The following is a 27,052-nucleotide window of genomic DNA, read 5'->3' as shown; positions in this document are numbered from 1 at the left end:
CAACAGGTATTTATATTATCATATTTATTATTAACCTAAAAATGAGATCACATATTAATTTATATCTTTTAGCCAGTCCACTCTTGTTTTTCACTGGAACACAAACCCACTCTTGGCAATCCTGCACACCATCAGAGGACCAAACTAGATGTCACATGAATGATAGAATTCAGGATTTATTCTTATTCCTGTGGTTGTGGTGGTTGTTCAAGGGTACTTATCAGACACATGACAGGGAAGGTTCCTGGTGAGGGGATTTGCAATACACATTTTTGCAGGTTCCCCCTTGCTATTTTTCAATTATATAATTTGCACACCGTTTTCCATGTGAAGTTTAAGCCTTTCAATAGAGTCTTGCGATCACTGCATATTATGGTCAGATATATCTTAACACTAGTAACTCTTAGTGGACAAGTCTTCCGTTTGGATCCTATTGCTTGGAGCAAAGGGAGTTCAGGAAAAACCCACAGGGACTGGACGGAACAACAGAAAGGCACACTAAAAAGAAGGCCATCAACAGGGGGCTGTATTTCATGTAAGTCTCACTCAAGGCAGGCCTACTGAAATTCATGGACATGACTCCGACTAAATGGTGAAAGCTGCCAGAGAGTGGAATGGACTCTAATCCATTAGAAGTTGTTAAGCAGAGATTGGTGGCCATCTGTCAGGAATTCTTCAGCTGTGGTTCCTGAACTGCAGAGAGTTGGACTAGATAACCCATGGGGTCCCTTCTAACTCGACAATCCTATGATTCTATGACTAACTTAAGTGTCTTAATTTCCTTTAGTCTACTCTGAGCAGAAATTAGCTGGATACAAGTCACACTGGAAGGGGAATGAAAAGCCAATTTGAAAGATAAAGGATTGCAGGTAGTGTAAAGATAAAACTGGGAAAAAATGCCTTAAATGGAAACACCCCACTGTTTTCGTTTCATGCAGTAGTTTGATACTGGCATCTAATTATTCATTGCAGCGTTTTATCTCCACTATTATAGTATCACTTGTTTTGAGTGGTGGGGTGGGTTTTTGGGGGGAGGGGGAGGCATGTCTTTTATTAATGATTTCAACACCTATTTTTAAAGAGCTAAATGAGTTCTCTCTGTGTTTTTTGGAAAGCAATCCATTGCAGTGGTTAGGCAGCAATGATTTTTTTAAAAAACAAACCCAGCATAGTCAGTTCTACCTGTGTAAAATGCATGCACAAAGAAGGAGGAGGGAAGGAGAGAGAAAGAGAAAACCACCCTACACAAAAGTACTAGCCACTTGAATACCTTGGAAGAACAGTAGGATTAAAAAAAATATGATAAAAAATAGGAATAATAAATACTTATTTTAAAAATATCACTTGTCACCATGAGAGATGAAAGAGGCGTGGTCATTTTGCATATCAACACTATCACAAATTTAAATTTAGAATTTCTTCTATGCACTTTCAAGACGCCATAATTTCTTTATAAGATACTTTTGTTTGTCCATTTGGATTTTTTTCAACAAAAAATAATGGGTGAGTGTAATGAATGTCCAAATATCCTTCTTTTCACTTCCATAGAATGCATTATGGCAAAGGACAAAAGGCTGATTATGTTCCCAACTGCATGGAATCTTTTTGCCCAGGCTTAACTTGCCCATCAGACTAGACCTTGTTTTATGAGCATGAATCCCAAAAATCTCTGTTGTACTTGCTTTCGTTTCTGTATTGTTGTTGCTATTGGCTTCAGATTGTATTTTTTGCTTTAATGGCTATCGGGTAGTATCCAGCTATGTTCCACTCACTTGTTGCCATTGATGAAGCTAAGTTCATTGCATTCATTGATTTCAGGGAGTCCTGACTAAAACTATCACTGGATATAGCTCTCGTGGTTTTTTTATATTGTACATAATGTACACTGTTTCAGGATTTATTGAAATATTAAGCTGTTTAGCTTATAAATAAATGAGCAAAAATAATGTCTGACTCTGTTTTGTCTTTCCACCATCTTCTGACCTCAAAGGGCAAATATCCCTGGCATGGGCTGTCACTATTGACACCTCTCCTGTCGTGAAGTGCTCTCCCACCAAGAACTGACTTGAGGTTTTAACACATCAGACTACAACTTAATCATACACAGACATGATGGTAGACTGGGAGAATACCATTGTTATCCTTGCATCCCATGGAAGAGGGATTCTGTCGGAAAGGGGAATAAAAGCACGGCCTCTGATGGCGATGGGATCACTCCAGTGCTAGCCTCCCATCTATTTTATCACATTGTTTATTCACCAGGCAGAAAAGCCAATTCACAGCAGTGTACCCAACTGCAACTAAAACTCTAGCCAAATGCCAGACATTTTCACACCCAAATGAAGCTGGCAAGTTGCCTAAAATGCACTGGGTTTCACTCTGAATGCAAAAATCTTTCACATGGCCCTGAAGTATGCCTAGTCGTCTTTATCTGAAGAAGAAGAAAAAGACCTAGGAGTTTTAAATGCCAGTCTCCTGAAATATTTGCTTTGCAGTCAAACAAGAAGAGCAATCGATGTTTTAAAATAGGCGTTCAAAGAACAGACGCCTTTAGTTTATGAAAAATGTGTTTCACTCATTAGATTACAGAGAGAGCATATTATAATCTTGTTGACCTTATGAATGGTCATAATAGGAAGATGAATTATGGAAATGTTTTATCCGCCTTCCACATGTGCAAAAGCACCCATTTGATATGGTTGCAATGGGGCACGAAATTGTGCTTTTGAACATGTGGTGACTGCAGATCAAGAGGGTGATCAGAGGGTATGAATTAGAGAATGTATTTTCTGATCTTCCACCATGGAGCATTCAGCTAATCAGCATCTTCACACTGTCTTTTGCAACCCAGTCCTAATTATTTCAGGGCACACCAACAAATGTTTGGAAACAACTGTACGTTAATGTTTGAGGCTTCCTCTGCACCACATATTTAAAGCAGTAGCATGCCTCTTTAAATGGTCATAGTTTCCTCCAAGAATCCTGGGAGCTGAGAGTTGTTAGGAAGCCTCCCTTACCCTCACACAGCTACAATTCCCAGAATTCTTGGAAAGAGGGATTGACTGTAAAACCTCTTTGGGAATTGTGAGGGGAAGGGGTGGTGGTCTCCTAACAACTCTCAGCATCCTTAACAAGCTCTTAGATAGAAGCCATGACTGTTTAAAGTTGTATAAAATCGATTTCAATGTACACTGCAGATGGGACCACAATGGATATAACTATAATATTAAGGATGTCCCAATTTTCAAAGGAGAAATGTTGGAGGGTATGGAATAGGGTGTCCCTATTTTAATTGGAGGAGTGTTGGAGGGTATGAGCTTTTCTTACACTAGCCTTATTTCAACACAGTAAAACACATTACTGTAAATCTTCAGATTTGGGGGCTCTAAGATGTTTACTGAATGTCAATGTCCTGAAAATTGCTTCTGGTGCCCCCAGTGTTAAGCTAATGCAAGCCAATTTCCACTAAACATTAATATCCATAGAGAAGCAGTTTGATGGAAATATTTATAATTAGCTAATTTCTTAAGACAGAAAAGGCAAGACAAATATTCATTGTTAATATTTATAGGTTCTTATTTTTTTAAAAAAAATATTTTGTCCCTGTGTGGTTGCCAGAATCCATTCCCCAGGCACCACCATTTTAACATGTGATTAAAGTGATGTAAATTCCCCGCCTTGTCTCCACATTAAAATAAGAGGCAGAATCCTGATGATAGATTTAATTTATGCTTTGCTCACCATCTTTTGATTTCAAGTTTAACAAAGCACAACAGGACAATTGTGAATGTTCAATTTTAATGGAGAATTGTTTTAAAGATCGGCATATGTCTCTATATTACTTCTCAAACTTAGTAACAAACTGTTACTGTTAAAAAGGGATGCTGGGTGAAAAGCTGAAATTAAATGGCACAATTTGAAATTTGGCAGAGTTATTCTAATAGCAAGGGCTTTCCCCCTCGTTTCCCTCTGCTTCAGGTTTATGTACTCAGGTGACTGGAATGGTGGTGTCTGCATAGTTAGCCCTCCCTGGACTGCACGTCTTCATAGTGAAATTCAGGGGTGCCATATTTGAATGCTCTCCCACTTTACATGTTTTGAATGTGCAAGTGTGGCTGTCATTGCAGAAGCATATGGATCAATAATAAAGAAGAGTGCTTCTGTGGCTGGGCTACATCTATTGAGTTCAACACTAAATGACCACAACAGCCTCTCTCACTTCTGGGATGTGGGGAGGAGGGCTCCCAGGGGAGAGGATATGATTTGAGGTTTGCCTGAGCTGGCATGCCTCATTTTGAGAACTTTAAGCTAGCAGTAGGGGAATTCTGGACCTCCAAATGTTGTTGGATTCCAACTCCCATATGCCCCCAGCCCAGTCAGCAAGGTGATGGGAGCTCCTCACATCACTTGGCTGAGGAACTGCATTGCAGAATTCGGAAAAGGACCTGTTTTCAGTTCAAGCAGTGTTTCGCCAAGTGTGAATTTGGTTGGGCTCACCATTAAGCGGAAATTGAATTGAATTCATCCCTCACTCCCAGGTAAGTGTGTAGAGGACTACAGCATAAGTGCATAAAAAAGTTTCATTCTTTCAACTGGAAGCATAAAAATAAGTATTGCTAAAAATGTGTGTTTGTGTGAAATGCGCCAATTCTTGCTTAGAAAAGTTTTGTGGGGTTTTTTTGGGAGGAGGGGAGAACTAAGAAGGAATTGTTCCCTTCCTGGGATATGAGGATTCCAACCTCCCTAAACCTGTAAGAAAGCATTTGAAGAATACAGATCCTCCAAGTTCTTGATCCAATTTTAATGGAAAACTTTTCTCAAAAGCATCCCACGGGGAACACACACTCACTGTTACTGCATTTCAGAAAAAACAGTTCAAACTCATCTGAGCTACACAAGTATAATTTACTACTCCTTCTGAGTTCTTGTTTTGACTAGATGCAGATTGATGATTAAAGTGGTAAACAGTAACATTTTTATAAAATGGCTGACTCTGCCAATGGCAACAGAAAAGAGAGTGTGCTGAAATAGCTATGTCGTTATTGTGACTACATTCAAGGCTGTCAGCAAAGAATATAAGCACTTGACAAGGTGTTATCTAATTGTGTTTTTTAAAAGCCACGATACATACATCTTTTAACATGTCACTTTAAGCAGCGAGATAATTTCTTTTATTAAAATATACAAAGGGGGTAAAAATGAAAGCCTTGCATCTTCCTTGTTCATTTTCCCCATTGCTCTGCCCTTTCGCTATCATTTGGTGGAGTGGATTTGCTCTTTAGTCAAATTGGCCTTTATTTAAATGCTTGTCCAAAATAGCTCTACAACATTAGGTGTGTATAGAGAAGGAACAGTATGTCCCACAGAAATTTCTGACTCCGTCCTGGTGGGAATTTGCTGCTCAAAAGAGAAAGCTAATAATAAAATCCTTCTGACACACAGAGTTATTGAAACAAAATGTGGCTTTGTGGAAAAGAGCTTTTATTCCATTTGTTGGGGTTTTTCCACCCTCGTCTTCTTCTAAGAAAAAAAAAAAACGATTAAGAAACTGACAATTGTGTGGGATGGGCTTACACAAATATATGTCAGCCTGATGGTCACTGAGTCATGAAGGCTGTGCCATGGCAAGGATGGAATGGTCATGGAAAACAGTATCGGTAAGTTATGCGGGGGCAGCTGGATTGGGGAGAAAACCGGCCAGCGGTAAGGAACGATAATGCGCGAGCATCCCTAATGAAAGCTGAAGCTAAAAAGATGCTTAATGTTGCCTTTAAAAGTGAGGAAATTGAAGATGTCACAACGAAAGATAAATGTGGCTGATGTGTCCTTGTCTTTGACTATCACAATGCCATCTTTGAAATGTGAAAGAGGGAAGAAAAGCAAATTAGCTGTTTGGAGGCTATTCTTAGAGCCTGTGTTTTATTGTGATCTCTGAGGCCAGCCAAGAGTGACTTTTTAATGGTAACCTCTGCACGTGTTGTGATGTGGTTCTTGTGTCGCTTTCGTTATCTACTACTGCTAAGCGGTTTTGCTGGTTAATAACAGTGGCATTCATTCTCCAGCAAAAGGTCTGTAGGTGGCATCAAAGGGGGTGGGTGGGCAAGGGGGAGTGTGTCACTCCCCAGGCAAGTAGTTTGGCTTTATTATAAGCAATGTCTGTCTGTCTGTCTGTCTGTCTGTCTGTCTCTCTCTCTCTCCCTCTCTCTCTCTCTCTCTCTCACACACACAAACACACAGTTCCCCATTGGCTCACTTTCATCTATCAACACCAGAACTAAGATGAGGAAGAGAACTGAGGAGCTGGAAGGTGATTGATAGGTTTCCTTCCCTGACACCTAGCTCTCCCTTTTTCAGTCCCACTCCACATGCAGTCCTCCATCCCAACAATCTGTCATTGGCTCTCACATATTTTTCTGGGGAGAAGAAGGCTTTGCAGGCAAGCAGAAGGCTTCAGCCACAGACTACCAGGATAGACACTTGCACATCACCACAGCAAGAGAACAAAGAAGATTTGCATCAAATTTGCTTTTGCTAATTTAGGTATCTAGATGTACATTTGGAAAGAATTGCTCTTGTTTAAATAGAAATGCATTACATTCCCACCATATTGGGCAAGATTGACTAGGTTATTTGTGTCTGCGGCCCACCTGCTAACTCTTGGTGGGTTCTGCAGATCTCCCTTCTTACGGTTCCTTCTCTCCAATCTGGACTTTTGCTGTGCAGCCCTTCAAAAACAGGACTCCTTCCAACAGAAGTCAAGTAAGATGCACAGCCACCCTACATCCTACACTCCTTCCTTGCAGGAACTACCCACCAGGCTTATAAGGGGCCTCTGAAAGATGAGGGAATGCATGATAAGGGTTGCTAAAAACAGAGAGGTGCAGGGAAAGGTAATGGAATGATGGGGGTATCATTTTAAAGACAGTGATTTTACACCAACCTTTATTTGATGCTTTGCTAAGGGAGAATCTATTGGGGGTTTTTTATATGTTGATTTCATTCTCCCCCTTTAATTATACATTTTTTGTGAGCTGTCTGCAGCTATTTTATAAATTATATTTTGGAACAATAAACTGGAGAATAAAACAAGGCTACAGTTGTAAGTATGCTTACTTGAAAGTTGACCTCAGAAAAACTTTATGTTTGGGATATGTTTAGCATAGGAGTGTTAATATTAAATATACCATTATTGCTTTTCTTTTTTAAACATCTAATGTGTAGAAAGCATCACCCCATCTGAAACATGCTTTGCCCTTTCTATGCAGCTCCTCTCTCTCCCCCAGTTGCACCAACATAGTTCTATGTTCCCGTTTTATCTTTCCTCTTCTTTTAAAGACTTCTGGAATCTGAAAGTCCCTCATTTCTCCCTTATTGGCACAACATGCTGTTTGAGGATGCACTGGGCATTTCCAAACAGTCATATGTGTTTGTATCCTTTCAGTCCACACCTCAGGATCTGCAAGATAGGAAAACAGAGGGTACAAAGCTCTCCAGATTTTGGTATTTTTAGGAATATTTAGAGAACACACACCGACGATAACTTCTAATTTTAATGTGCCCAACTTTGTGGCTTCGGAAAGCACGTCTCGATGGCATAGCTCAAGAAACCACAATTCATTTAGAAAACAATAAACAAAGATTTCAAAAATGTCAGTGGTGTGGCTATGTGGCCCGGCTGTGGGTGTCTATAAAAGACCTTCTCATGCTTACATGTGTGTTTGTAGGAAAGTGGGTTCTTTGCTTATTTCTTCAAGGGCTAAGATGAGCAGGGAGCTAGCCAGAATTACAGAAAATAATAACAGACCCAGTTTGATGGCATGATACACTTTTAGAACTTCCCCAAAGGTCAGCTATTGTTATATCACAACTTGCTAAAGAATCAGAGGCTGGTAATTTTTCAAAATAATATGCAATTGTGCAATAGAGATATAATCAGATCTGTTATTTTGGAACAACAAAAAAGCAGCATTGCTGACTACTGTGCTTATTGATATTATGCCACGCCTCTTAGGATACATTTTTCAACATTTATTTTTACAATTTATATAAGAATGTAGATGCTGCCCTTCTGATGTCACCATGTCACCTTAAGGCAACCAACAATGATTAAAGCCAACTATAAAATGCACATACACAAAATCCCCCCAAATAGATATAAAACAGAGTAAAGGACACCACATAAAAGATAGGTCTTGGGAAAAGGTTATCTGTCTGATAAAACAAATGCCTCCTCAAATAAGAAGGTTTTTGCCATGGGGCTGAAGGCTATGGGGGAAGGTGAGCTGAACTTTCAGAGTTCTACAATTAAAGTGTGGCCACAAAGAAAGTCCATTTTCTAGTCTCCATCACTTGAGCCTCAACTGTAGTCAAAGCAAAGAACCACACTTTCAGGTCTTAGGCTGTAGGCAGGTTTGGTATATGAATAGGCATTCTTAAGCCATTTAGGACGTTAAAGTGAGGGAAAGTTTCATGGTCTTAAAACTGGTTTATGGTGAAGGGCTGGTAAGAAATCTTACAGATGATAGATAGATAGATGATAGATAGATGATAGATAGATGATAGATAGATGATAGATAGATGATAGATAGATAGATAGATAGATGATAGATGATCGATAGATAGATGATCGATAGATAGATGATAGATAGAGCTATATGGATTTTCTATTGTGTACAACTTGTGTACAGCTTGACCTTGTGCAAATAGTCTCAACATTGCCCCCCACCCTCACCAGGTTCCGTAATTTATGTCAAAGTGGAGCCAGGAAAAAATATTGCCAAGGTAAAAGTCTCTGCTGTCACTCCAACAAAAGGGATGGGGGGAGAGAAAAAATATATCCCCCCAAAAGACTTCAAGTCACTTATTCTGACACTGATTGATGTCGATATTTCTGATCAGTTTTCTGTTGCACAGATTTTAAGCAATATTTTCCTCTGATCTCCAGTGCTGTAGTTATAAATACTTGATAACATTTTCATAAAAGGATCTTTTTTACAATATGCTTAATGAGAGGTTCAGCTTCAGAGAGATGTGTGAAAACCCTAACCTAATGCTGTGAATTCACTAAATAGCACACAGACTGAGAAACCTCAAGGAAAAAAAAAGAAGGAAAGATATATATTTAATTTAATTGTTATACCTGTTTATTTCACACACACACACACACACACACTCCCCCCCCAAATGTAGCAATCATTCATGTAACACCTAGATGGAAAATGTGTGATGTCTTAGCAATCACTTTTTAAATGCTCTGAACAGTATTAGGAGAGATGATGTGTCCATTTGAAAACCATTAATCACCTCTTTAACTTCCTACAAAGTAGGGGGTAAAAGTTAATTTACCCTTGGGAAAGGAAGACAGTGGAGTAGGGGAGGGGGGGAGGGAAAAGAGGGAAAAGAAGAAAAAGAAAGGAGATGAGCATTGTTGCAAGTGACAACTGCTTTGAGACATAAATAGATCCACACAAATAACTTAAAGGAGGGATATGTCACTTTCCACATAAGATCCTTAAGCTTATCAATATCTGCCATGGCTTTAATCATATCTGCACTATACATTTAAAGCAATATCATACCACTTTAAATAGCCTAACCTGATTCATAAATACCCACCCACCCCACTCACACATGAAAAGAAAGTTCACCACAGCCAATCACAAACAAACAACCACACCCTAGGCCAACCCCAACCTCTCTCACCACCAAAGGAACACAAGTGAATAGCAAAGAGAACCCACACAAGCGACGCTGACACAAAACCCCACACACATTAAGTAAAATAGAAACATCGCCACCCGACTCTACCTCCACTCACCTCCACTTCACCTCTCCCCCCTTTTCTTCCTAATATAACACTAATGTCTCAACAAATGAAACTGATCTGTAGAAAATGTAATTTGGGGGGAAAAGAGACATTGCACATGCTTTTGTAAACCAAGAAATTTTTAATAAAAATATGTTAAAAAAATAAAATAAATAGTCCTGGCTTCCCTCCACCCAAAAGATCCTGGGAACTGTAGTTTGTTAAGAGAGCTGAGAGTTGTTAGCAGACCACATTCCCCTCACAGAACTACAATGCCCAGCTTCCTAGTTGGCCTACCTTTTTGTAAAGTTGTTTTAAAAATTCATATTTCCACAATAGAAAAATATTATGTTTATTCAGACCTCAGCTTTATTAACTCATTGATCGGTTGGGGAATACACTTGCTAGGTTTGGACTTTCACACATCCCCACAAAACTTTGTTCTGTTCTGGTTCTGTGAAATCTGGCATTTTTAAAAAATCACATAAAAATTTGAACTGAAACAAATAATTAAATATAGATAAGAAAGCATTTTCTCTCAAGATACACATTTCTCAGTGTATTTTTTCTCAACTTTAGGAGAAGGACTAAATTCAGTGGGTAGCTGAATTCCGGTATGCAAATTAGCCTAAGTGACAAAGATCAAGTCAGCTCATTTTGGAATTCACAAAGCATCTCCCTAGCCTGATCTGGCTACCTTCAAGGTATGGCCAACTCTTGCTCACTCTATTAGTAGAGCAAAAACCGAAAATGATGTTGACTTGATGATTTTCACCTTTCATATATCAGCTGGAGCAAAGGCAGTATTAAGAATAAAGGTAAAGGTAAAGGTACCCCTGCCCGAACGGGCCAGTCTTGACAGACTCTGGGGTTTGTGCGCCCATCTCACATCTATTGGCCGGGGGCCAGCGCTGTCCGCAGACACTTCCGGGTCACGTGGCCAGCGTGACAACGCTGCTCTGGTGAGCCAGAGCCGCACACGGAACTGCTAGGTGGGCAGGCGCTGGGACCGAGCAGCGGGAGCGCACCCCGCCGCGGGGATTCGAACCGCCGACCTTTCGATCGGCAAGCCCTAGGCGCTGAGGCTTTAGCCCACAGCGCCACCCGCGTCCCAGTATTAAGAATAGCATTGGCTTTATTTTATTTTTTGCAATAAGGGATTCTTTCAAATTGCCTTTATATGGAATAAATGCATACGCAAGACACAGCTTGTTTTCTCCTTGCAATAAATAAAGATCCCATATGTGAACGGAAACCAGGCAGGCACAAGCGAACAAAATGTATAACACAAGAACAGAATTGCATTGCATTTAGAGGTAGCCATATATTTATGAAGTTAGTTATTAAAGAAGGACCTCTCCAAGCCCACTTTCCACGCACCCCTTTTGTTTCTTCCAAGACACATTTATTAAACCGGGCATAATATGTCTCTAAATCCAGTGCTATTTTTGTGGTACAAGAATTACTACAGTGACTTGCACATGGAAATTATCCTGCACATCTGTATTCTGATTATGATATTTAGTGCAAGGGTCATGAATAATAAAATTGCTAAATATGCTTATTGCCATCTATAAATAAAGGTTATCATACTTGAGAAGGTTTTGTTTCTGGAGTGTCAGAACAAGCACGGCTAGTTGCAAGACAATAGGGCTTTAATTTTACTAGGAAAATAAATACTTACATTTATAAATATTCAAATGCTTTCCAAAGTGCAGTAAAACCAAATTAATACTTAGAAAATGAGTGCAACAGCAGAACATGAGAAGTTCGCACGGTGCGTTGGCAAAGTTCACAGTTCTGGGAGGGAAAACAAGCTCCTGTAATCTTAGTGTTGTGCCAAATAATAGGATGCAGGAAGAGTCCACAGCGACTCCTTCTGAAAAGGGCTGTCTGGACTGTCTTTTCTTGCCAGGGGCCAAAGACTCCCTCCCTTTGCGGGGAGGAGAAATGTGCCAAATCTCAAGCCTTCGGATCTCTTGGCCATTGATCTGGCTCTGCTTTCCTCCCTTGCTTCTCATCCCAGCTCAGTTTGGGAGGCTTGCTGTCTGGTTGAAGATTTGGAGAGGTGTTCTGCAGGAGGGAGGACAGATAAGGTACTGATATGCCCTAGTTGTGCCCAGGTTGGATTACTGCAACACACTCTTCTGTAGGCTGGAACTGCCTTTGAAATGCATTTGGTAGCCTTCATTGGTTCAGAACATAGCAGCCAGATTGTCCGGAGTGAGGCATTTAGATTGTATAATTGCAATGTTGTTTCAGCAACCCTGGCTGCATCTAGATAAAAAAAAAGTTTCAGGAAAAAGCGTTGTAATGGAAAATCACGTTGCCAAAAGATGGAACTCCACCGTGCCATCTAGTGTCACAGTATTATAATGCATTTAAAACACTTTTGAAAAAGAAGAAGAAAAAGAGTAATTTAGCTCAGTGTTTCCCAACCTTTTTTGGGCAAAGGCACACTTGTTTGATGAAAAAAATCTCGAGGCACACCACCATTACAGCCCCGTGACGTCAGCGCGCAGCGTCACGCTGGGAGGGACGCACGAAAGTGTAAGTTTCAATTTTTTTCCCTCCCACTTGCCGGGGAACCTCCAAGCTTTGGGGGTGGGGGGGAGGAGGCAGCAAAGCGAGGCAGGAAGGAGAGCGCGGCTTGGCTGGGTGAGCTTTGGCAGGGGCAGGGAATGAGAGCCGCGAGGCGGGCGCTGCGGACGGAGGCGCTGCCCGCCGAGCTCGCAGGCAGCCAGGCAGGCAGATGGCGAGAGCCCCGCGCTGGGCGGCCTCTCCTCGCCGCCACCGCCCCGCCTCTCGCCGCCCGACTCGCCCGCCTCCCTCCAGGCAACATCTCGCAGCACACCAGGCAACATCTCGCGGCACACTAGTGTGCCGCGGAACAGTGGTTGAAAAACACTGATTTAGCTGAGTCTCCTGACTGCCATTTTGCTATTGAACTCTATTAAATGTGCTGTTCCTACTTTGATCAGTCCTAAATGGTTTGGGAAGGGAAGTGGGTGGCGCTGTGGGTTAAATCACAGAGCCTAGGACTTGCTGATCAGAAGGTCGGCGGTTTGAATCCCCGTGATTCGAACTCCTGAGCTCCCATTGCTCCGTCCCTGCTCCTGCCAACCTAGCAGTTCAAAAGCACATCAAAGTACAAGTAGATAAATAGGTACCACTCTGGCGGGAAGGTAAACGGCGTTTCCGTGCGCTGCTCTGGTTCTCCAGAAGCGGCTTAGTCATGCTGGCCACATGACCCGGAAGCTGTATATTGGCTCCCTCGGCCAATAAAGCGAGATGAGCGCCACAACCCCAGAGTTGGTCACCTCTGGACCTAATGGTCAGGGGTCCCTTTACCTTTACCTTTTTAAATGGTTTGGGACCAGGATCCCCCAAGACTACTCACTTCTGTATAAGCCTGCCTGGGTGCTCTGCTGAACCACTGAAGCCTAGGAACGCAAGAGATAGCTTTTCCCACTGTGCAACACCTCCTGGAATGAGGAATTCCAGCCCCAAGGAGACTCATATGTACACCTCTCTGCTTGCCTTTTGGCAAGGAGGTAAAACTTGGGACATTGTCAGGGAGGAGGAGGAGGAGGAGGAGAGAGCATCTGTGCAGACTCTGAATGCCAATGATTTGCTGTAGAACCTGAGGCCAGCAATGGCTACTAACCCTGATGGTTATGTTCAACTTCCACTTTCAGAGGCAGTATGCTTCTGAATACCAGTTGCTGGGAATTTCAGAACTTGCACTCAGGACCTGCCTTTAGGCTCCAGTTTTCCACTGTGAGAACAGGATGATGAACTAAATGGACCATTAAATGGATCCAGTGCCAAGGGCTTTCTGGCGATTCCCTCATTGTGAGAAGTGAGGTTACAGGGAACCAGACAGAGGGCCTTCTCGGTAGTGGCGCCCGCCCTGTGGAACGCCCTCCCTTCAGATGTGAAGGAAATAAGCAGCTATCTTCTCTTTAAAAGACATCTGAAGGTAGCCCTGTTTAGGGAAGTTTTTAATATTTAATGCTGTATCGTTTTTAACACTTGATTGGAAGCCACCCAGAGTGGCTCAGCCAGATGGGCGGGGTATAAATAATAAATTATTATTATTATTATTATTATTATTATTATTATTATTATTATTAGCCTAACCCAGCAGACATTTCTTATGCTCTGGAGAGAGCTGCTGTCTGTCAATGAACTAATGACTTACATAAGAACATAAGAAGTGCCTGCTGGGTCAGACAGATGGTCCAGTTGGTGCATGTGGGAAACAAGAAAGTAGGATTTGAGCACAACAGCATTCTCACTTCCTGCAATTTCCTGGTATTCAGAAGCACTGCTGACTTCAACTGTAGAGGCAAAGCATCACTAGCAGCCATTGATAGCCCTCTCCACGAATTTGTCATTTAAAGCCATCCAAGTTGGTGGCCATTGCTGCCTCCTGTGGGAGTGAGTTCCATAGTTTAACTATGTTCTGTGTAAATAAGTACTTCATATGTCCTGAACCTTCCAGCCTTCCATCACTGGATGCCCACAAGTCGTATAAGGCAGATGCCCTATGTTCCAGATCCGATCACAGAACATTTCAGGGAGGCCTGTGCCATCTCAGTTTTGTAGGTGTGAAAGGTATATCCCAGTGAAAAGATGCCTGGCTTATTGCCAGCCCAAAGCAAAACAAGGCCAGCAGCTAAGTCTCCAGAGCCACTCACACAGCTACTGGTGGAGCTCAGCAGGAAAAGCCATATGTCAGGGCTGTAAGGATAACGTGCTCTCTTAGCATCTGGGACTTTTGGGTATTTAGCTGAGCACCATGTGTGGATGGTGCCAGCAGAGCAGAAGAATCCCCAGGGGAAAAAAGGAAACGAATTCCAACTGATGCTCAAATTTATTGCACATCAGTTTGAAACGTATTTAGGGATCAACATGGGCCATCGCTGACAGCTCATGTCATTTTGTCCCATCAAATTATTTAAAACAAATGCTGAGGAATAGTTTATTCAATGAAATGTGATGGTCAGCAACTCACTTCTATAGATTATCTGTGCCAGAAGGACTGGGGTCCATCAATAAAAGAAAGCACTTCGGCACATAGTTAAAGTATGGAATTGGCTCCCAGAGGAAGCAGTGATGGCTATGAACTTGGATGGCTTCAAAAGAGGATTGGACAAATTCATGGAGAAGAAGGTTGTCAACAGCTACTAGCCATGATGGCTTTGTTCCATTTGCACTGTCAGAGGCATTATGCCTCTGAGTACCATGGGAAGAGCCCTGCTAGATCAGGCGAGTGGCCCATCCAGTCCAGCATCCTGTTCTGGCAGAGTAGATGCCTGTGGAAAGCCTGGAAGCAGGATTCAGGCACAAGAGCCCTCTTCCCTCCTGTGGTTTCCAACAACTGGCATTCTGAAGCATTTCTGCCTTAGACCATACCCAATGGATGGGCAGGTGGGACCTTCCCATTAGTAAGGGGATGCCCTTTGATCATTAGCTGCCCTACAGACTGTTAGAAAACTGGTGGATGGTGCACAAGATTAAATGGGCAGAGACATGAGCGCTAAGGGCAGCGCCTGATTTAACACACAGGTTGGAAATGATCAGCATCGTCTTTGGCTGCAGGTGTCTAGTAATATTTATTTGTATACACATCAGTGAATTTCTAAGTACTCCATCTGTTGAGAAGATCAATAGCTCAACTGACAATAAAAGATGGGCACACACATAAGCTGTAGGGTGGCTGTACGTTTTCTCAATGGGCTGGCTAGATGGAAGTCAGAAGCAGTGCTATGATCCTAAGCTTTCTGTAATGCCTGAGATTTCACTGGCTTTGGGGAGGGGAGGAGATAAATAGGCAAGCACAGGTTGAAATCCTAACCACCTCTTTTGGAGCAATGCACCCCTTGGAGGTGTACAATGGGTGTTGAGAAGCTTGTTCCCTGTAATTAGGAGCTTCAGACAGAGGAGGAACAAATGACAACGGATCCTAATTTAGTCAAGAAAATGAGCCATATCACTTATTATTAACTATTAAAGTAACTTAAACCCTTTGGAAAATAGATCTGACACTGTGATGCTTTGAAGGTTTTATACGCTTTGTAATCCATAGATTACAAAGAAGTTAATTGATCTGCTGAGATCATGCTATCAGGAGAGGGTGGGGGAAGAAAAGCATGTATATGGAAAATTATGAAACAAAGATGCTTTTTCAATTGGATCCCTGTTTTTGCTGTATCTACTCAAAGGGAGAGGTTGAAAAAGGAAAGTGTTGCATGTGATTCAACTACACAGAACACAGAGAAGATTCCACCCACAAGGAAATCTACCCAAACCCTTTTAATTTAGACTTGGGTGCATTCTGTGGGGGCATAAAATAATTTTCTCTGTCCTTTTGTTCTCCACCTATAATTTTGGCTCTGTTTTGCTTTAGAAATCTTTTTACACATGAGAAAAATGAAAGCAATAACAATCTGTTGATTTCTATCACTCCGAAATAATTTTTCTGTACTAACTTCAAAGTGATTTTAATTGAATTTAATCCTCTTGACTTTCATTTACTTATAAATGAGTTTCAGTTGTAATTTTCGAATGAAGCTGACTTTGGCGGTTCAAGTCTTAGTGTTTTGATTAGAGATTATGAAATATTGTTTTCTGAACAAAATAATAACAATAAAAATATCTACCCAATTTGAATTTGCATTATGTCCTTCTACTGCTTTACTGGTAGAGAGCGGGCAGGCCGATGTAGATAAGAGTGGTACTTTAGCTTTTAGAAAGAACACTAAGTTATAATTAATTTATTAATTTGTGCACATGATTCCAAAAATCTGCAGTTTGGAACATACGGGAAAGCACATTCTCCAAAGAAGACTGGGTAACATTTTTTTTAAAATAGAATGCAATATATGAGAAGGTCCAGATAGGTGAGGAAAAAAAGGCCCCAAGTCTTGATTAATATTCCCTTCTGATAATTGCTAAGCAAGTTTTACAAGCAAAGATGTTTGCAGAATCCATCTTACCTGACTTTCCACCCAGATTTCAGAATCTCCTGGACCTCCTATTTGGGCATTTGATATGTGTAAATATAGAAGGTGTAAATGTGATACCAAGAATGGACAGGCTAGCCTTACTTCCAAGTTGCTGGATTAGCATGAGTCTGAAGGAGGTTACACCCATCAGCTACGGAGGCATGCCCTATGCATCAGCATATTGGTGGCAAGACTAATACACCCATTTTAGATGATACTGAATGCCTAAGTAAGGCTGAGATATTCTTTCCAAAGTGGAACCCCTGAGGACCCAGATGCAGTAAAAACATGGATGCTGGTGCAAGCAACAAACAAGGACAAGGAGGAAAGATGTTGGGTTATGATTACAGAACATTAGCTTTGCTGTAGGCATGGGGCATGTATCGATGGATCAAGCCCCCTTCCGCTTGCTGGCTAATAATGTTGTCAGTTGACAGATAGGGCTGATCAGTGTTGGTATGAACCACTTGCAATGGACCCCATCCAGCCACTGAAAAGGGACACCAAGGCCCACTAATCTGGGTTTCTGGATAGAAAGCACCACCCTTCAAGATCCTCAGGGGATCCTCTCTCCTAAGGATCCATGCAATAAACCTACTCCACTGCCCTTTCCCCACACTTGATCAACCCTACTCCCTTTAAACCTCAACCACTCCACCTGCCTGCCTATTCCCCACAGCTTGGGGTCTCTTTGGGGAAATAATAAAGGGGGAAAATAAGGGGGAAGGAGGTTAAAAAATGATGAATGAGAACCTGTGGTGGGGTGACATTTCGGGTAAATTTCCATTCTACTTTTCCCACAGAGGACATGTTTATTCAGCCCCACCTCTGGGTCTGTCAGGTCTGTCAGGTCCTCTCCAAATCCAAGTGCACAAGATGCAGCTGAGATTCTTCCAAGGAAGAATCCAGTCATGCCTCTCCCACTGCCTTAAGACTAATTACTGCTGTTGAGAATTCTAGCTTATGAACTGCACCTCAATGAGAACTGAAGCACAAACTCTTGCTTCCTCATGTCATGCTACTGATTTTGACAACATAAGAGGCACATTTTAATATTTTCCAGAGAAAGTGAGGCAATTCTCTCTCCCTCCCAAAAACTTTATTGCATGGAAACATTTTGCTCCTAAATATCTGAGGTCATCACAAGGGGGGGGGGGTGTCTTTACTGTTGGTCTAAAGCAAGAAGGAAGGCCATGGACTTTGGCACTCACAGAAACAAGTACTTAGGGTTCAGCTGTAAGGAAGGATGCATACCACAAGTTTGGCCAGATGTGATTTTGTATTAAACTGGGGCAAAATTATTCACCCATCCATCACGTGAACAGGAAGCACTGCCCTCATGATGATGTGGCATCATCACATTTTATAGCTTTGACTGAATAGGATTACCAGAAGAAGCTCATTAAAAAAAAAAAAAAGGAATGAAGTAGCATATCAGGAATAGAGGCCACTGTGAATAATAAACAATAAGATACACAATATGCTTTTGAAACAACTCACTTCGCTTTGAAAAACACCCTCCCTTTTGCACCCCAACATTTTTTTGGGGGAGGGGAATTCAGGAAACTCCCACTAAATACTAGGGCAGCTAAAGCCCCCAATCTGCTTGCCTCTGGGCCATGTGTGCCACTCCTATGTCAGGAAAGCAGCATTCCATAAATATATGTGTTTTTAGTCACATCTCATCTTAATTCAGAGGACTCTGAATTTCAAAGAAGGGCCATGTTTCAGTCGCTGTCTTGTTTCAGAAGTTCAAATTAGGTAAGTTCACCTTTAAATGTGAACTGAATCAGATGCCCTCCCAGCCCTAGCCATATGTTCTAACAATTAGCAACTTCCGGAAAAATGCACACATACACGTGCTTCTTGGGGGGGGGGGAGAATGCAGGGGGACGCCTACCATTTTGTGAATCTAAGTTTGGCCTCATTGAGGGGCAGTATTTCAATATGAGTAGGTAAATGAGAGTACCCCGAAACATCTTTTTTTTAAAAAAAAAGCACTGTGTGTGTGTGTGTGTGTGTGTGTGTGTGTATACACACACACATATATATATAAACACCACAGAGCACTTTACAAAGGGGAGTAAACAGTGAAAATTTTAGTTTAAAAGTTAAAAGCAACTCTTCAATATATTCAAAAGGAAATCAGCAATAAACTAAAAACTGATTAAAACACACATCTACGTATCTTGGTAGACATGCCTAAACAACGATGTTTTTAGCAGTGAAGGCACTTGCCTGATGTCAATAGGCAAGGAGTTCCAGAGTGGAGCTTCCGCCACACAAAAAGACTGGTTCTTACAAATGTGAACTGGGTATTATGTAGCACTTGTAGCAGTGCCAGTCCTGCAGATCGAAGCATCTGATGAAATGGACACTGGCTCCTGAAAGTTCACACCATATTAAATTTGCCAGTCCTTAAGGTGCCCAAAGACACTTTGTTGTTGTAGGTGATACCCAACCTTATGGGTTTCTTGTATCTGCATTGTGTTACTTTCCATGATATAAACACACAGATGCTCATTCCTGCCTATCCATTTCTATAGCTAGTTCAGGATATGATAGGTTTTAAAAAATCAACACACAACAAACAAATCTACCCATGGGGGGGGGGCGCAAACATACAAGAGAGGGCTAAGCAGAAACAATTGCAAATTGTTACATTACCAGTTAACTTCTCTTGCAACTTAATACGGGGTTTTTGTTTAGCCAGTTGTGGGTGTGTATGCAGGACACATTTATCTCTCAATCTGTTTATCTGTCTCAGAAGGTTAGGGGTCAAATTCAATGTAAAATGTTGAACTTTAACAGAATGATTCCTCCCCTTCCCGATATCCAATTTAGCCAAGCAGGAGTTTAGTTTTTAAAAAATAATAAATGATTTTTTAAACAGACATTTCACAGATGCCTGATAAAAAACTTTAATAGAACCTTTGAGCCAGAAACTCCTATAATTCAACCCCTGAACTTTTGAACAACAATTTTATTTAGAAAGTTGACTTATCCATAAGTAAATAGGATACAGTGTGGATGAAGTACAAGGGGAACGGGAGACAGTTATTAGATTTATAAGCACAAAAGCCTCACTGTTTCAGACAGTGGAGACTCAGCAGTTACTGTACCTTTCAAAACTAATATGTAACCATATCTGTTTTAAAAGAGTGATTCATATTACTCCAAAATGCATGAGAAACTCTTTCTCATACCCACCACAGGAAACTTGAGCCTGATTTTAATAAGCTTCAATTGGAATGTGGCCTTTGAAAAAGTAGTGCATTTGAAAAGATGGAACATTAAATTTTGTAATGATGTAAAACATCTTCAATTTTTGACAGGACAATGGTGCTTATTGTGCTTTATGGGCCCAGTGGTGATTCAAAGGTCACTTTGTATATGACTCCACAGACAGGGGCAGCAGTGAATGAAAATTAGGTTACATGTGATCAGCTTTATTATTAATCAGATGAAAATGGATTTTTAACATTTTTCTAATGAGCAACAGAAAAAAAGAAGACAATACCACAGAGGAAGCTCCACAAGGGTTCAGCGAGACATAAAAAAAAAAAAGCACAATGGACACATCTAAGCTAATGGGCATTAAATCTCGAAATGCTTAAATATGATCTCCCGGAATAAAAAAAGAAAAGAAAAGAAAGCCCACTGCAGAGTTCTATGTTGTAAATACAGAAGAAAACGCTAGAATACCTACTGTAATTTACAATCCCTGTCCTTTGTTTATAACTAACCAATGGGCTGATTTCTCCTTCCAGTATATTATGATTGCAACGCCCAATTGCCCTGTATGGCTAACGGGGGGTGTCAGCACTTCCGTGATAAATCCTGGCTTCTTTCCCCTCCCCTCCAACTTGGAGTTTATAACTCAGCTGTAAAAATGCTGCCCAGGCTCAGACTTGGCATGCAAGGCCTCTGCCACGGAGCGGGTTCGTTTTAGCCCTCCCTACCCCAAATGTCTATTATATCAGTCCGGCATTGCAAGAATGTGATGTACAATTTAAAACTTTACTAGCTTGGAAAATAATGCACACGGTTAACTTCTATAAACAGCGTTTGATATCTGAAGCTCAACTCGGGCAAAACAAACAAATATAGCTCTGCCCCAGATAAAAATGAAGGTTGAATATTAACATTTTCTAAATGCTTTTACGAGGATGGCTCCCACACTGAGCCATATGGGCTCATATTGTTTGTTCATGGAAACATGGAATGTACATTGCATGGAATTGGATGTTACCGTATTTTTTGCTCTATAAGACTCACTTTTCCCCTCCCAAAAAGTAAGGGGAAATGCGTGTGCGTCTTATGGAGCGAATACAGGCTGCGCAGCTATCCCAGAAGCCAGAACAGCAAGAGGGATCGCTCTTTCCTCCTCCCAAAACTAGGTGCATCTTATGGTCTGGTGCGTCTTATAGAGCGAAAAATACGGTAATTTAAAAATTGGAATTTACGGGGGGGGGGGCAAGAACAACCCTTGCACCAGTTACTTGCCCCTATGATAGAAGAAGGCTATTATTATTATTATTATTATTATTATTATTATTATTTCAGCAAAACTCTGTAGGCCAACTGTGGCACTCTTACATATTGCACTGCTGAAGTAAATGTTGAGTAACATGCAACATACAAACATTAAAACATAAGAAGAGCCAACAACCCTGTGAGGTAGGTAAGTCTGTGACTTGCTCCAAGTCATCTACTGAGCTTTATGGCCAAGTAGAGATTTGAACCCCAGCCTCCCAGGTCCTACTCCAAACATGCCTCTGTAGGAATGCACTTCTGCTGTACCACAGGACTATTTTCTCTTCACCCCATGGAGTATTTCCTTAGCCTTCTTTACCTGGTTCCCTGGATGTCCTGGTGCAGAAGCAATGGACAGCCAATGGACAGCCAATGGACAGCCAATGGACAGCCAGCATGGACAGCCAGATTGGCTCCCCTGGTGGGTTACCTCCTGTTATTCTCCTTCTTCCCCACATGAGTTGCTTAGAAACTGTCTGTCAATAAAATTAATTTATGGCCAAATTTCACCCAAACAGTTAGTGCCCACCTCCTCCTTCCAATCACAATGCTAAAGAGGGGGGGGGGTTTCGATCGTTTCCCAGTTGCTGTGCCTCCATATTTTGCTAAGGCTTAAAACATGTGGATTTTGTACTCAAGATATCCATATCCCGTTCCGCCCATTAGGAATCTACCCCTCCATATTTCTGATGCATGCTCCTTTAAGATAAAACAGAGAACCAGAAATAAAATACAGAGAAGATGCTGCACTGCTCTGTGATTATTAAAGTAAATAGCCATGTAAAATTTGTGTAGCATATTGGCACGAGCTCCTGCCATCCTGAAGCATTTTTCTAAAATTAGTTAATTAGTGCACGCACCTCAAATTTAACTTGCTTTATGCATGAGAGTAAAAAAAAAAAAAAAGGTTGTAAGGTATTTAGCTATTTTTGCCTTTTTGTGAGTCGCTTTTGGTGCATATCTTCGTACATTTGGGAGAAATGTCGTTTTACAGAGAAGCCATTTACCATTCTTAATATTTCATCTATCACACACTGACTTTTCAGAAGATTTTGACAAGGGAGGAGATAAGAAGAGGCCGCTAGATCAGACCAATGGCCCATCTAGTCCAGCATCCTGTTCTCAGAGTGGCCAACCAGATGCCAATGGGAAACCAGCAAGCAGGATTGGACCACAAGAGCAACTCTCCCCTCCTGTGGCTTCCAGCAAATGGTATTCAGATGTGTTACTGCCGTCCACTGTGGAAGTGTGGCTAGTAGCCCTCTATAATCCACTCCTCCATGACATTGTCTAATCCTCCTTTACAGCCATCCAAGTTGGTGTCCATCACTGCCTCCTGTGGGAGTGAGTTCCATCAATTAAATGTGTGCTGCAAGAAGAAGTCCATTCTTTTATCTGTCCTGAACCTTCCAACATTCAGCTTCATTGCGTGTTCAAGAGTTAAGGTGTTACAAGAATGAGAAACTTTTCTCTAACCCACTTTCTCCATCGTTTTACAAACTTCCATCATGTCCCTTCTTACTCATCATTTATCTAAACTAAGAAGTCCCAAACGCCGCAAACTTGCTTCATAGAGGATAGTAGCTTCATAGAGTGGTACCTCGGGTTAGGTACTTAATTCGTCCGTTCTTAACCTGAAACTGTTCTTAACCTGAAGCACCGCTTTAGCTAATGGGGCCTCCCGCTGCTGCTGCGCTGCCGGAGCACAATTTCTGTTCTCATCCTGAAGCAAAGTTCTTAACCTGAGGTACTATTTCTGGGTTAGCAGAGTCTGTAACCTGAAGCGTATGTAACCCGAGGAACCACTGTATTTGATGTGCGAGAGAGAATTTCTGTATGAAAACAGAAGCTATTTAATATGTATGTATGTATGAATGAATGTATGTATGTATGTGCATATCTTATCTGTTTGCTCCAGGAGAATACCATCTTGATCCAGGAAAGCAGGAGGACAGCAGCCTAAAAGAATTGATGGTGCTGATCAATGGTTGGAAGAAGGAAAAGTCCAGGTGTGGTATCTGACTAATGAATCTCCTCCATCTCCCCACTCCCCTTACAATCTGTTCTAGGGGTTCCCCCAACCCTCTGGAGCAGGTCTGAGGAAGGTGTGAGGCATACTGGGGGAGGATAGAGGGTAAGTTCCATTATGCAAGCATAAAGTCCTGCACTGATAAGACATTGTATCATTCTAAGTTCTACTCAGTGAAATCAATAGGCACAAGTAATTACTTTCTATTACTTTCAACAGGTCTACTCTGAGTAGGATATAACTGCAGATTTGTACCCTCCCTGCTCCTATGCTATTCACTGCAAGTGCTGATCAATGAGAAGATTGGTTCAGGACCAAGGAAAATGAGAGGCTGAAAGATTGGCCAGTTATCCCTTTCAGATCATCGGGTGATCAGCACCATCAGAATCAATTGTGTTTCATCTGCAGACTGAAAGCAGTAACAACAGCAAATACTGGTTGTTTTCGATAGATTGATTTCTCTTCCGGATATGGGGCAAAAAAGCAAATGTTGGAAACCTCTGCTCCCATTTCTGTTGGAATTGTCCAACATCCCTGAGAAGAACTGGGATGGTTTTAGGTTGGTCCGAAAAGAGCTGGAATGACATTGCATCTCATTCAAGCCCACTTCAAGTACTGATATAAAGTGATGAGTAAATAATTTTAATTAATGAGTCAACAAGAGCAATTATCAGCCGATAATTTCTTCTCTCCTTTGCCCCAGGTTCCTATATTAACTTATTTTGTTTAGCAAATTCCCATCATGAATTAAAAGTGTTATAATTAACTGGTTAAAATGTTTAGGGTATTTCTTATTATTATTAAAGGAAACACTTCATAAACAAAGGAAAAGGGTCTAATTAATATGTTCTTAAAATATAGGGTTTTTAATCCAATTCGGAGCACTTAACAACAAAGTACAGAGAAAGACAGATGAAATTATGTTCTGACTCTGTACAGTGAATAAGCCCAATGGGAACCTCTGTATATAGTTATCAGTGGCAGTTAAATCTGCTTAGGAAAGCAACAAGTCCTTTGTTCGGTTGACAACAGTTATTACAATTAATTCATTCTGTGATTGGTACTTGCACTGAGTGACAAGGTGTTATTTTACCTCTGTAAAAGTTAAAATGGTAATACCTACATGCGAAATAACACAGCAAGCTTGCTATCACTCATGGAATAAAAGAAATGTGAGGCTCCTGAAGGGCTTTTTGATCACCATACCTAAATTTCCCAATGTTCCTTTGGATTTGAAGCTCTTGGGCTCTCCTCCAAAGAAACTCTTTTCAGTTTTGAAAGATGGGAGGAATATGGTGGTGGAACGAAAAGGTTCAGGAGCAGAAGAACGCAAGAAGAGTCTTGAAGGATCAGATCAAAGGTCCAGCTAGTCTGGTATTCTGATTCTCACAGCTGCGGGGGCAGAGGAATTTGATTCAGTTCGCATTTATAGGTGGACTTACTGAAATCACACTTTTTTTGGGGGGGGGGAATTGGTCCGAAAAACAGCCGTCCTTTGAAATCCACTCTTCTTTGAACTTTGCAATGCAATTCTCCAGTCAAGTCATAGAATCATAGAATCATAAAATCATAGAGTTGGAAGAGACCACAAGGGCCATCGAGTCCAACCCCCTGCCAAGCAGGAAACACCATCAGAGCACTCCTGACATATGGTTGTCAAGCCTCTGCTTAAAGACCTCTAAAGAAGGAGACTCCACCACACTCCTTGGCAGCAAATTCCACTGTCGAACAGCTCTTACTGTCAGGAAGTTCTTCCTAATGTTTAGGTGGAATCTTCTTTCTTGTAGTTTGGATCCATTGCTCCGTGTCCGCTTCTCTGGAGCAGCAGAAAACAACCTTTCTCCCTCCTCTATGTGACATCCTTTTATATATTTGAACATGGCTATCATATCACCCCTTAACCTCCTCTTCTGCAGGCTAAACATGCCCAGCTCCCTTAGCCGTTCCTCATAAGGCATCGTTTCCAGGCCTTTGACCATTTTGGTTGCCCTCCTCTGGACACGTTCCAGTTTGTCAGTGTCCCTCTTGAATTGTGGTGCCCAGAACTGGACACAGTACTCCAGGTGTGGTCTGACCAGAGCAGAATACAGTGGCACTATTACTTCCCTTGATCTAGATGCTATACTCCTATTGATGCAGCCCAGAATTGCATTGGCTTTTTTAGCTGCCGCGTCACACTGTTGGCTCATGTCAAGTTTGTGGTCAACCAAGACTCCTAGATCCTTTTCACATGTACTGCTCTCAAGCCAGGTGTCACCCATCTTGTATTTGTGCCTCTCATTTTTTTTGCCCAAGTGCAATACTTTACATTTCTCCCTGTTAAAATTCATCTTGTTTGTTTTTGCCCAGTTCTCTAATCTGTCAAGGTCGTTTTGAAGTGTGATCCTGTCCTCTGGGGTGTTAGCCACCCCTCCCAGTTTGGTGTCATCTGCAAATTTGATCAGGATGCCCTTGAGTCCATCATCCAAGTCGTTGATAAAGATGTTGAATAAGACCGGGCCCAAGACAGAACCCTGTGGCACCCCACTAGTCACTCTTCTCCAGGATGAAGAGGAACCATTGATGAGCACCCTTTGGGTTCGGTCAGTCAGCCAGTTACAAATCCACTGAGTGGTAGCATAGTCAAGACCGCATTTTACCAGCTTCTTTACAAGAATATCATGGGGCACCTTGTCAAATGCCTTGCTGAAATCAAGGTAGGCTACATCCACTGCGTTCCCTTCATCTACCAGGCTTGTAATTCTGTCAAAAAACGAGATCAGGTTAGTCTGACATGACTTATTTTTCAGAAATCCATGCTGACTATTGGTGATCACAGCATTCCTTTCTAGGTGCTCACAGACTGTTTGCTTAATGATCTGCTCCAGAATCTTCCCTGCTATTGATGTCAGACTGACTGGGTGGTAATTATTTGGGTCCTCTCTTTTCCCCTTTTTGAAAATTGTTGTTGTTGTTGTTTAGTCGTTTAGTCGTGTCCGACTCTTCGTGACCCCATGGACCAGAGCACGCCAGGCACTTCTGTCCTCCACTGCCTCCCGCAGTTTGATCAAACTCATGCTAGTAGCTTCAAGAACACCATCCAACCATCTCATTCTCTGTCGTCCCCTTCTCCTTGTGCCCTCCATCTTTCCCAACATCAGGGTCTTTTCCAGGGAGTCCTCTCTTCTCATGAGGTGGCCAAAGTATTGGAGCCTCAGCTTCACGATCTGTCCTTCCAGTGAGCACTCAGGGCTGATTTCCTTCAGAATGGAGAGGTTTGATCTTCTTGCAGTCCATGGGACTCTCAAGAGTCTCCTCCAGCACCATAATTCAAAAGCATCAATTCTTCGGCGATCAGCCTTCTTTATGGTCCAGCTCTCACTTCCATACATCACTACTGGGAAAACCATGGCTTTTACTATACGGACCTTTGTTGGCAAGGTGATGTCTCTGCTTTTTAAGATGTTGTCTAGGTTTGCCATCGCCTTTCTCCCAAGGAGCAGGCGTCTTTTAATTTCGTGACTGCTGTCACCATCTGCACTGATCATGGAGCCCAAGAAAGTAAAATCTCTCACTGCCTCCATTTCTTCCCCATCTATTTGCCAGGAGGTGATGGGCCCAGTGGCCATGATTTTCGTTTTTTTGATGTTGAGCTTCAGACCATATTTTGCGCTCTCCTCTTTCACCCTC

The 27,052-nt window shown here is 41.7% G+C and overlaps 1 protein-coding gene across 5 annotated transcripts in view; it reads right to left on the bottom strand.

Moving 5' to 3' along the window:
• Positions 1-27,052, bottom strand: part of ZNF536 (zinc finger protein 536) — a 567,281-nt gene that overhangs the window by 117,353 nt on the left and 422,876 nt on the right. The gene's annotated exons all lie outside the window — the stretch shown is intronic.

Source organism: Podarcis vaucheri (genome assembly GCF_965113315.1).
Source record: "Podarcis vaucheri genome assembly, chromosome: 7".
Classification (NCBI taxonomy): Eukaryota; Metazoa; Chordata; class Lepidosauria; order Squamata; family Lacertidae; genus Podarcis; species Podarcis vaucheri.
The sequence above is the reverse complement of the archived record's forward strand: the minus strand, read 5'-3'. Positions and strand labels throughout refer to the sequence as shown.